Genomic DNA, 10,055 nt, shown 5'->3' with positions numbered 1-10,055 from the left:
CAAAGCCAGGTAAGCACGTTGTTTTCCACCGATATGATCATTTGGCTGCCATCTTTGTTCCCTCCTGGAGTCTGGAGGATATGATACACATAGAAGCCCTTTCCAAATTCACTTAGGAAGACTTAAATGATAACCAACAAAGTCTGGCTTTACTGATCACTGGAATGTATCAATGAGAAAAGTTGTCCTCCAAAATAGGATGGCTTTGGACATTATTACTGCCTCACAAGGCACTTGGGCTATTATCCAAACAGAATGCTGTGTGTTCATACCTGATGAATCTGCTAATGTATCATTTATATTAAATCGTATGAGGACTCAAGGGAACACCCTGAGAGATCTGACACCCCCCCCCCCCCGCAGCCTGGGGGACTTAGTAAATCAATGGTTCAGGTGGTGGGGCTCTTGGTGGAACAAATGGTTACTTATATTGAGAATCATTATCTTAATTTGTGTTTCTCTTCTACATGCTTAAACTGTTGCTATGGCATCTTCCTCCAGTGTAGCAAGACAGCCATCAAATGGGCCACCTCCATGCTAATAAAACCCCTTTCTGACCACTCAGGACATATTCTGGAGGAGGAGGAGGACGTATAAGATTGTAAAAGCTGAGTGCCAGGGGTGGAGTGTTGGAAAAGGTCATTGAGAGGACGTGACCACCAGCTGACCCATGAACGGGACCCAGGCAATTGGAGGCTCCTTACTTCCTCCCCTGTCCTTGGAACATACATTCTGCCTATTTCCATGCTAGCAGCCATTGCAAGGGTGCAGCCTCAAGAGAGTTTAAGGTGTTAGACTGGATACGTGACTTCACCCAGGTAAGGCCTCTCTACAAACTTCGAAGAGTCTGGCACACAGGGGTGGAAATCTATTTGTCTTGTGGTGACCCAAGACAAACCTCCTAGGTAAGTTCCTTGGCTTATTAAACCCGTCACCTACCAGTCTGGAGTGGCCTGCTTCTTTCTTTGGTCTCTCCTTGCCCCCTGTGTCTGAGGGCCAATTTCAGATTTCACTTGGAGATGCTCCAGTGGTTTTGAACGAAGATTGTAGCCAAATGCTAAATGTCTTTCCAAATCCATTTTGAGTTCTTATTAGAACCTTAAATGTGTTGGTGCTAGGTTGTGCTGCCTTTCTGGATGTTGTTCTGATTTTCTAGGAAGCAAATGTTATATACTGAGAAAGAATGTTGTGATAAATTTAATTTTTTCCAAGGACATAATAATTTCATTTTCTCTTAGTATGTATTTTTTCATGTTATTAAGGTGTGCAATAAGAAGATGAAGTTTGAGGTATATGCTAATTCTTCTTAAAAAATAAATAAAGAAATAAAAAATGTTAGATAATATATGCTTGTTGAGTGAAATGCCTTATAGCTTTGTTTTTTCAGATAGCTTACTTTGCATGTCATGATTTTGCCTTGGCTCTTAGAACATTTTTAAACAAAGCTCCTCCCCCTCCATCATTTTCAGTGAAGCCCTTTAATTATATCATAAAATGAAAGTAAGTTTACTTGGGAAATGTGGACTGATTTTGTCACAAATACCAAGAATTAGCAGCAAAGACCCCATTTGTACATTGTGAGCAGAGGAAAGAATATTTCAAATTAGAACTCATTTCATCTCTTAGAGTATAAATTAATCAGTCATTTTGGACTTTAGGATTTGTTCATGAAGCTATTATTTCAATTGAAATGAAGTTGAACAAAAATAATAGGCCATCATTACGATTATATCAATTGTAGCCATTATAGTAAACAGTTTTCATACATTTAATTTGTTTCCATCCCAGAAATGAAATCTTTTCAGCTCTTGAATTCATAGCAAGTTTATTTTTATTCATAAAAAGCAGACATGCTTTTTCCCGACTTAGGAGTGATTTCTTCTGTTTTTCTCCATTCTCCCCTCTCCTCTACCCCACACTTTAAAAACTAAAGACCGTTATCCTTTGTTGACGAGGGCTTGAGAAGTCTCATTACGTGGCTGTCTAATGAGGAAACTGCCATAGGGATGTTGGTGGTAGTCACACGCCTTTGCCACCACAGGCTTATTCTACTTACGGGCCAAGAATTTGGGCTCTGTCTGTAGCACATATGTTCTTCTGATGGTCTCATTTGGGATAACATTTAAGAAAAGAAAAGCTTGCTATAGCAATACCCAATTGCATGACCCATAATTAGTCTGAATAATATTTTCCATTTTAAACCCTGATTTTACAGGGTTTACTACTTGGCCTATAAAATCTTGTTCCAAGCTTAGACTTGGCATAGTTTTTAGCATAAGCAGATTTACCATAGCAGTAAATCATGTGCTCAGTTCTTGAACCTATGGAATGAAGAGCGAACCCACGTTAACATGGGAAAAAGGCCCTGCAGCAGGTTTGTGGGGGGGGGGGGCAGCATCCTCCTTGTTGCTAGTTTTGCACACGAGCTGTACATCCAGGACAGACCTGGACTGGGGAGGTCCAAGGATGGGATTCAGAAAATGGATGCATAGGTGATGTTCTTGTCCTCAGGGGAATAAAGAAATGGCTAAAGGCTTCTTAAAGAAAGAGCAAGAATGACATGAATTAAGGGGAGTATCTCCCCTACAGATTTGATACGTGAAGACAGGAGACTCTCTGAAATAAATAAAAAAAAAAAATCTTACATAGGACTGGTATTTTTTTGTGTGATAAAACATGCCCCTTTGAGTACCAGTACCTGTTATATTTTTTTTCCTGCCAGAAGAACATGGGCCAACATCCACTAAAATAAATAAACATTTCTATTTCAAATTATGTTTTTGACAGGGCCATCTATGGGAGGAAGCATCAATATTTAAACATCGATTAGTGTATTGCTATGGTTCTCAAAGTGTGGTCCTTGAGCTTCATGAGTAACAGTTGGGAACTTGTTAGAAATGCAAATTCTTGGGACCCATCCCAGATGTACCAAATCAGAAATTGTGGGGTGAGGCCTAGAAATCTATATTTTTTATCAGTGATCCGATGCCAGCCAAAGTTTGAGAACCACTGGTGTATTGCTTAGTATAATGGGCTTTATGATCAGGTGGATCTGGCTTTCTCTGTTTCATCTTTTGCAAATTATTCAACGTCTCTGAGTCTATCTTATTTAGATTAATGATATCACAACAATAATAAAGATAATGATAATATCTACCTCATAGAGTTTTTATAATTACTAAATGAGTTAATGTACATAGAACCCATAGTAATTGTCTGGTAGATAGTAAGTGCTTAATAAATTATTATTATATTCATACAAATAGAGAATAAAGGGAGAAGTGGGAGAGGCATTTTGAATTTATTAAGATATGATACAAGAACCCCTTATTCCTGTTAACCCACATGACATATTTTATGGGGATGTGGGTTTGGTAGTAGTTGGACTAGCAGTTTATGTCCCACGTAGCTAAAGCAATTTGTCTCTCACTTTGGTTGTCAAAGGCGAATGACTCTCTCCTTATGTAACATAAGCCCAGACAATGAGGAGAGCGAAGGGTGGGGTCTGGAGAGTGTATTCCCTAAATGATAAAGGCAATTTAAGCAAAGAATAATAAACAAAGAAGTTGTCTTCCTAATGCCAGGAAAAATAATCTTCAGGTTTTATTTTCATGTTACGTGAGTTCTCAGATGTTTTTCAAGTTATTTAAATAAAAGTTAATCAGTTAATGGAAAGTATATAAAGCATCAATAGGGCATGAGGAATTTACGTGTTCTTACGGTTTGTGAGGATTTTTTTAAAGCGTTAATTAGCTAATGTTTTGAAGGTTAATGTTACTATAGAAGTTACAAAAATTATTATTATGTTAAAGATGATCAATCTGTCATTACCCATAAAAATTACAATCTGCAGCTCAGCTATTGCCCATAATTGCATATACTTATTTCACAACTTAGCACCAAAGGAAACTTAGAACATACTTTAAAGGTTTAAATATAACTTCAATTGAGAAAAACTACTCTAAATAAGTATACACTGTAATGGTAAATTCTTAAACAGTTATCTGTATTTGGCATGCCAAAGGTTTGTCATTACTACTCTGATTAAAAACAAGTGATTTTTCACTTTGAGCTTTTGTATTTATATTCTGAAGTCTTTTTGCATTGTGAAATTTGTGGATTGCCCCTTTCTCTGTGCACACACACACACGTGCACGCACAAACACACATTTCTTCCCAAGGTGAATTTTTTCATATATACAGTAATATTAAGGTGTTGTTTTTTAAAATAAGATGCAGCTGACCATTGAACAACATTTGAACTGTGTAGGTCCACTTACCTGTGGATTTTTTGAATAAATACAGTACGGTAATAGAAATGTATTTTCTCTTCCTTATGATTTTCTTAACACTTTCTTTTCTGTAGCTTAGTTCATTGTAGGAATATAGTATATAATACATGTAACATACAAAATATGTATTTATTGACTGTTTACGTTATTGGTAAGGCTTCTGGTCCACAGTAGGCTATGGGTATTTAAGTTTTTGGGGAGTCAAAAGTTCTAGGTGGATTTTGAACTGCACTGGAGTTGGCACTGCTAACCCCCACTTTGTTCAAGGGTCAACTCTAACTACATGGACACAATTCAGTTTTTCTTCCTCAGTTTGATCTGAGCGTGGAGATGAAAACTACTGCTAATAAGAGGATCTAAGCCATTTAATTTTGGGGTACAACATTATGAACTGGATATGACATAGTGATAGAAAATAATTTCATAGATAACTCCAGAAAGCATCATTCCCTGTGTGAACGAGAGTGGGGAGAATATTCAGGAAGGAGATGGCTGGCTTATATTGTAAAGTCCTTCCATATTGATGGTTGAAATGTAGGAAGCTGGAAAATATCCTCTTCCTGACGCATGGTAGAAAGGGTGGGGGGCAGTCTCTTAGCTGAAATATACCTCTTTTTCCCCTTCTCAATTTCTTGAGATACTAGGAAGTAGCATGATGTGTGGGATCACAAGAATGTGATGTGAAATCAGTTGGGTCTAGGTGTGGGTCTTCATTGCTTTCTAGCTGCATGACCTTGGGTGAGTCACTTAACACCTCTGACTTAGTTTTCTGAAAGTTGTAAAATGGACATGTTGAGCTCGGATGAGATAATATATCTGAAAACAGGTGGCAAAACTACATAATGTTAGTTGTTATTATCAAAGATGTCATCCAGCATTATGCTCATTTCCTCTTCCGGGAAACAATTAGTAGGCCAAGAAGCATGTTGCCTTTCTCTTACCCTTAACACTCCAAGGAAGGCAGACTGGACACCTGAGCCAGTTGAGTTCATAAGGTGACCATGACGCAGGATGCGGCCCTGGTTGCCCTGGATCTGAAATCATCGTATTTAAGGACACATATATATGCCAATTGGGTGACTTCATGAATTTTGAAATGCCCACGTCTACTCAAATATGTAAAGACTTCTATCTCTGGTGACTGGCAATATTCATTTTCTCTAACTCAGGAGATACTACTTAGGTACCTTCTAAATGCTATCTTTGGGGTCCATGCTGAAGGGGGAGGCAAAACATTTTGTAGAAAGGGTGTTTTGGAATCTTGCTCAGTCTCCTTCCTTAGATAGGATCCAAAGTGCCAGACCTTGATGTGACTTTTCTCTATTGGCATATGTATATTCTTAATTGAAGTATAGTTGACATTCTGTTGGCATCTTTCCGAAGATGAGTTTTCAACACATGTTGGTGATGTTGGTGTCTTCCTTTGATCTGTCTGGGGATTTAGCAGGGGTTTGGAAACCCTAGCCTAGCTACTTTTAGGAACAAATGTACAAAATAATGATATTCCACTTCCTCTCATTTTTTTTTCTTGGTCTCTCATTATGTGAATTCCAGAAAATTAATCATGCATTAGAATAGGACAAGCAGGACCTTGTTGGTCAGAGTCCTTGGTTCGTCTGTGTTAGATGCTCCAGCACATAGTCCAGTGTTGTATTTTAATGTCTTGAGAAGAAGGGGGATTGAATATATTCCAGAATATCTTTAGTAAGGGAAAAATATCAGGCCCAGAATGTTTCAGAATGAAGTTCTGAGAACAATAAAAGAAAATAAAAATTTAAAAAAAAATGCCCCCTCCAAACAAACAAACAAACCCCAGAATACAAGGCTGAGCACAAAATACTACAATTTGTCACTTTGGGAAAGATGGGGTTAGCCTTCTCATAGGAGTTTAAAGATGGAAACACTTTAAACAAGTGTATTAGAGAACTTTCCTTCTGGTGTTCTCATTTTTTAGTTTTCACTAACCCATGATGAAACTCTAGTTTTATGTAAATCTAATTCCTGATTTAATTATTTTTCTGAAAACCTTCTGCCAGGTAATTTTGGGATGAAATGGGCCAGCGATGCCCTCCTTCACTTCTTTTCTGTCTTCTCCTATTTATTTATTTATTTTTTTTTTAATTTTTTTTTTATTTTTTTTTTAAAGATTTTATTTATTTATTTGAGAGAGAGAGAGAGAGAATGAGAGATAGAAAGCACGAGAGGGAAGAGGGTCAGAGGGAGAAGCAGACTCCCTGCTGAGCAGGAAGCCCGATGTGGGACTCGATCCCGGGACTCCAGGATCATGACCTGAGCCGAAGGCAGTCGCTTAACCAACTGAGCCACCCAGGCGCCCTGTCTTCTCCTATTTAAAAACATTCCCCCCAAGCGCAGCTATTTGGCCCCCATCTACAACTATTAATTGTCAACCATGTAATATGAGCTGGCCATGGTATTAGAAGCACTTATCCCGCATTTATCCTATTTTAGTTTTGTAGCAATTCTGAGCGCAGATGCTATTATTATCCCTATTTTATAGAAAAGGAAATTGAGGTGTAGAGATTAAATAAATTGCTCAAGGTCCCTTGGCTAGTGGAACAGGGATCGACTGCTGCAGTGCTTTGTGCTCAAGATCCTAAGACCTACATGGTGCCTAAATAGGAGGAAACTACAGACCTGGTTTAATACTTCTGGTGACTCAGTTTCAACTCACTTTTGCTGTGGTTTCATTTCTTGCTTCAATTTTGCCTTTCTACATTGGTCGTGCGGTTAACTCCTATTCCCACATTTTGTGTCACAGTTTCTATGACTATGTTTTTATCTTATCCCCTATACTAGGGTTTCTCAACAGTTGCATTATTTTGGGCAGATAATTGTCTGTCGTGAAGGGCTGTTCTGTCGACTGTAGGATGTTTAGCTGCTGACTGGGTAACCTGCTGACTACTTTGTTCTGCCCAGATTGTGACCGTCTTGTTGGGTCACTCTTTGCTAAATCCTAACCCTGAGGGTCAAGGTTGTGCCTGTGCCGTCTTAGCTCCACGACTCCCTGGGGTCAGCTGCTTGCTGGCATCTCTGCACATTTTTCAGCTCTGGACTCCCCATCACCATGTATCTGTCCTAGGGACACACCTGTTGTCCACCCACAAGCAGCCATCCAACTGGATCACAAATTCTTGCTAGATTCTGTGGTCTCTGATTTTGCGCTAAATTCCCTGAATGCGCTCCCTCTGACTGTTGTCACCAGCTCCATCACACCTTGCCTGTCATCTCGCCCGGTGTGTTCTGTTGCATTGATGACTGAGCCTGTGTCTTTGTTCTGATATAGTTTGGTCTCCCTGAAGCCTGCTGCACCTGAGTTAGTTCAATTAACTCTCCACTTTGATCCTTGAACACATCTAAGCTTTCACCTTCTATGCATTTGGGATTGCATTTTCCATGGGAATTAGGTAGTTTTTCAAGTCAGTAGGATAAGCAGAAATTTACATTGTCAAATATTCTCTTGAAATTTTTGCTGATGACTGACATTTTCATGTTTCACTAAGGCCAAGCCAGTCATGATTTTCCCCACCAATGGGACACACTCCTGGAATTTAATTAGAAAAGGATGGGTTTTTAACTACTACAATTATATTCGTCATGGCAAGATACTTTTACCATGAGAATATTTGGGAACCAAGACTGAATAACATAGCATTTTCGCCTCTTGCCCCTCATGCTCACCGTGTGCAGGACCCTGGCTCCTCAGGGGAGTGGACAGGAGAATCACATGGCATTGTTCCTGTGATTCTTCACTCACTTCTTTTGTTTTTGTTGTTGTTGAATATGAATATGTTATTTAATGCGTATAGTGTCATTGTGTTGTAAAATAGTTGCTGGGAGCACTGAAAAGAAGGACGGGATAAAGGATTTGCTAGTGCCTACCAATATTAGCCAAATGTAGTAGTTCTCAGACCCTCTTCTGAGGAACTTCAGCGCTGTTGTGGGGAGTATGGCGCTTGATTCTATAATAGAAATTCTGCTTTTTTGTTTGTTCTGCTTTTTGAATTTTTGGGTAAGATCTAATTTGAAGAATACGTTCAATGGATAAAACAATATGAAACTGTGCAAAGCACTGACACTGAGAGCCACATTATTGATACTAATTTTCCTGTTTTTTATTCATAATTTGATTAACATGTACACACAGTAGTTTCTATGTATTTTATTTTTAAATTTTTATTGTTATGTTAATCACCATACATTACATCATTAGTTTTGGATGTAGTGTTCCATGATTCATTGTTTGTGCATAACACCCAGTGCTCCACGCAGAATGTGCCCTCTTTAATACCCATCACCAGGCTAACCCATCCCCCACCCCCCTCCCCTCTAGAACCCTCCGTTTGATTTTCAGAGTCCATAGTCTCTCATGGTTTATCTCCGCCTCTGATTTCCCCCCGTTCATTCTTCCCCTCCTGCTATCTTCTTCTTCTTCTTTTTTTTTTCTTAACATATGTTGCATTGTTTGTTTCAGAGGTACAGATCTGTGATTCAACAGTCTTACACAATTCACAGCGCTCACCATAGCACATACCCTCCCCAGTGTCTATCACCCAGCCACCCCATCCCTCCCACCCCCCACCACTCCAGCAACCCTCAGTTTGTTTCCTGAGATTAAGAATTCCTCATATCAATGAGGTCATATGATACATGTCTTTCTCTGATTGACTAATTTCACTCAGCATAACACCCTCCAGTTCCATCCACACCGTGGCAAATGGCAAGATCTCATTCCTTTTGATGGCTGCATAATATTCCATTGTGTGTACATATATATATATATGTATATATGTATGTACACACCACATCTTCTTTATCCATTCATCTCTTGATGGACATCTTGGCTCTTTCCACAGTTTGGCTATTGTGGACATTGCTGCTATAAACATTGGGGTGCATGTACCCCTTCAGATCCCTACAATTGTATCTTTGGGGTAAATACCCAGTAGTGCAATTGCTGGATCATATGGTAGCTCTATTTTCAACTTTTTGAGAAACTTCCATACTGTTTTCCAAATAACTGCACCAGCTTGCATTCCCACCAACAGTGTAGGAGGGTTCCCCTTTCTCCACATCCTTACCAACATCTGTCGTTTCCTGACTTGTTAATTTTAGCATTCTGACTGGTGTGAGGTGATATCTCATGGAGGTTTTGATTTGGATTTCCTGATGCCGAGCGATGTTGAGCACTTTTTCATGTGTCTGTTGGCCATTTGGATGTCTTCTTTGGAAAAATGTCTGTTCAGGTCTTCTGCCCATTTCTTGATTGGACTGTTTGTTCTTTGGGTGTTGAGTTTGATAAGTTCTTTATAGATTTTGGATACTAGTCCTTTATCTGATATGTCATTGCGAATATCTTCTCCCATTCTGTCGGTTGTCTTTTGGTTTTGTGGACTGTTTCTTTTGCTGTACAAAAGCTTTTTATCTTGATGAAATCCCAATAGTTCATTTTTGCCCTTGCTTCCCTTGCCTTTGGTGATGTTTCTAGGAAGAAGTTGCTGTGGCTGAGGTCGAAGAGGTTGCTGCCTGTGTTCTCCTTTAGGATTTTGATGGACTCCTGTCTCACGTTTAGGTCTTTCAAAAATTTGGAGTCTATTTTTGTGTGTGGTGTAAGGAAATGGTCCAGTTTCATTGTTCTGCATGTGGCTGTCCAATTTTCCCAACACCATTTGTTGAAGAGACTGTCTTTTTTCCATTGGACATTCTTTCCTGCTTTGTCAAAGATGAGTTGACCATAGAGTTGAG

This window comes from Callorhinus ursinus, unplaced genomic scaffold, assembly GCF_003265705.2.
Source record: "Callorhinus ursinus isolate GAN/ISIS: 27379988/994484 unplaced genomic scaffold, GSC_fseal_2.0 scaffold44, whole genome shotgun sequence".
In the NCBI taxonomy this organism is placed as follows: domain Eukaryota; kingdom Metazoa; phylum Chordata; class Mammalia; order Carnivora; family Otariidae; genus Callorhinus; species Callorhinus ursinus.
The sequence above is the reverse complement of the archived record's forward strand: the minus strand, read 5'-3'. Positions refer to the sequence as shown.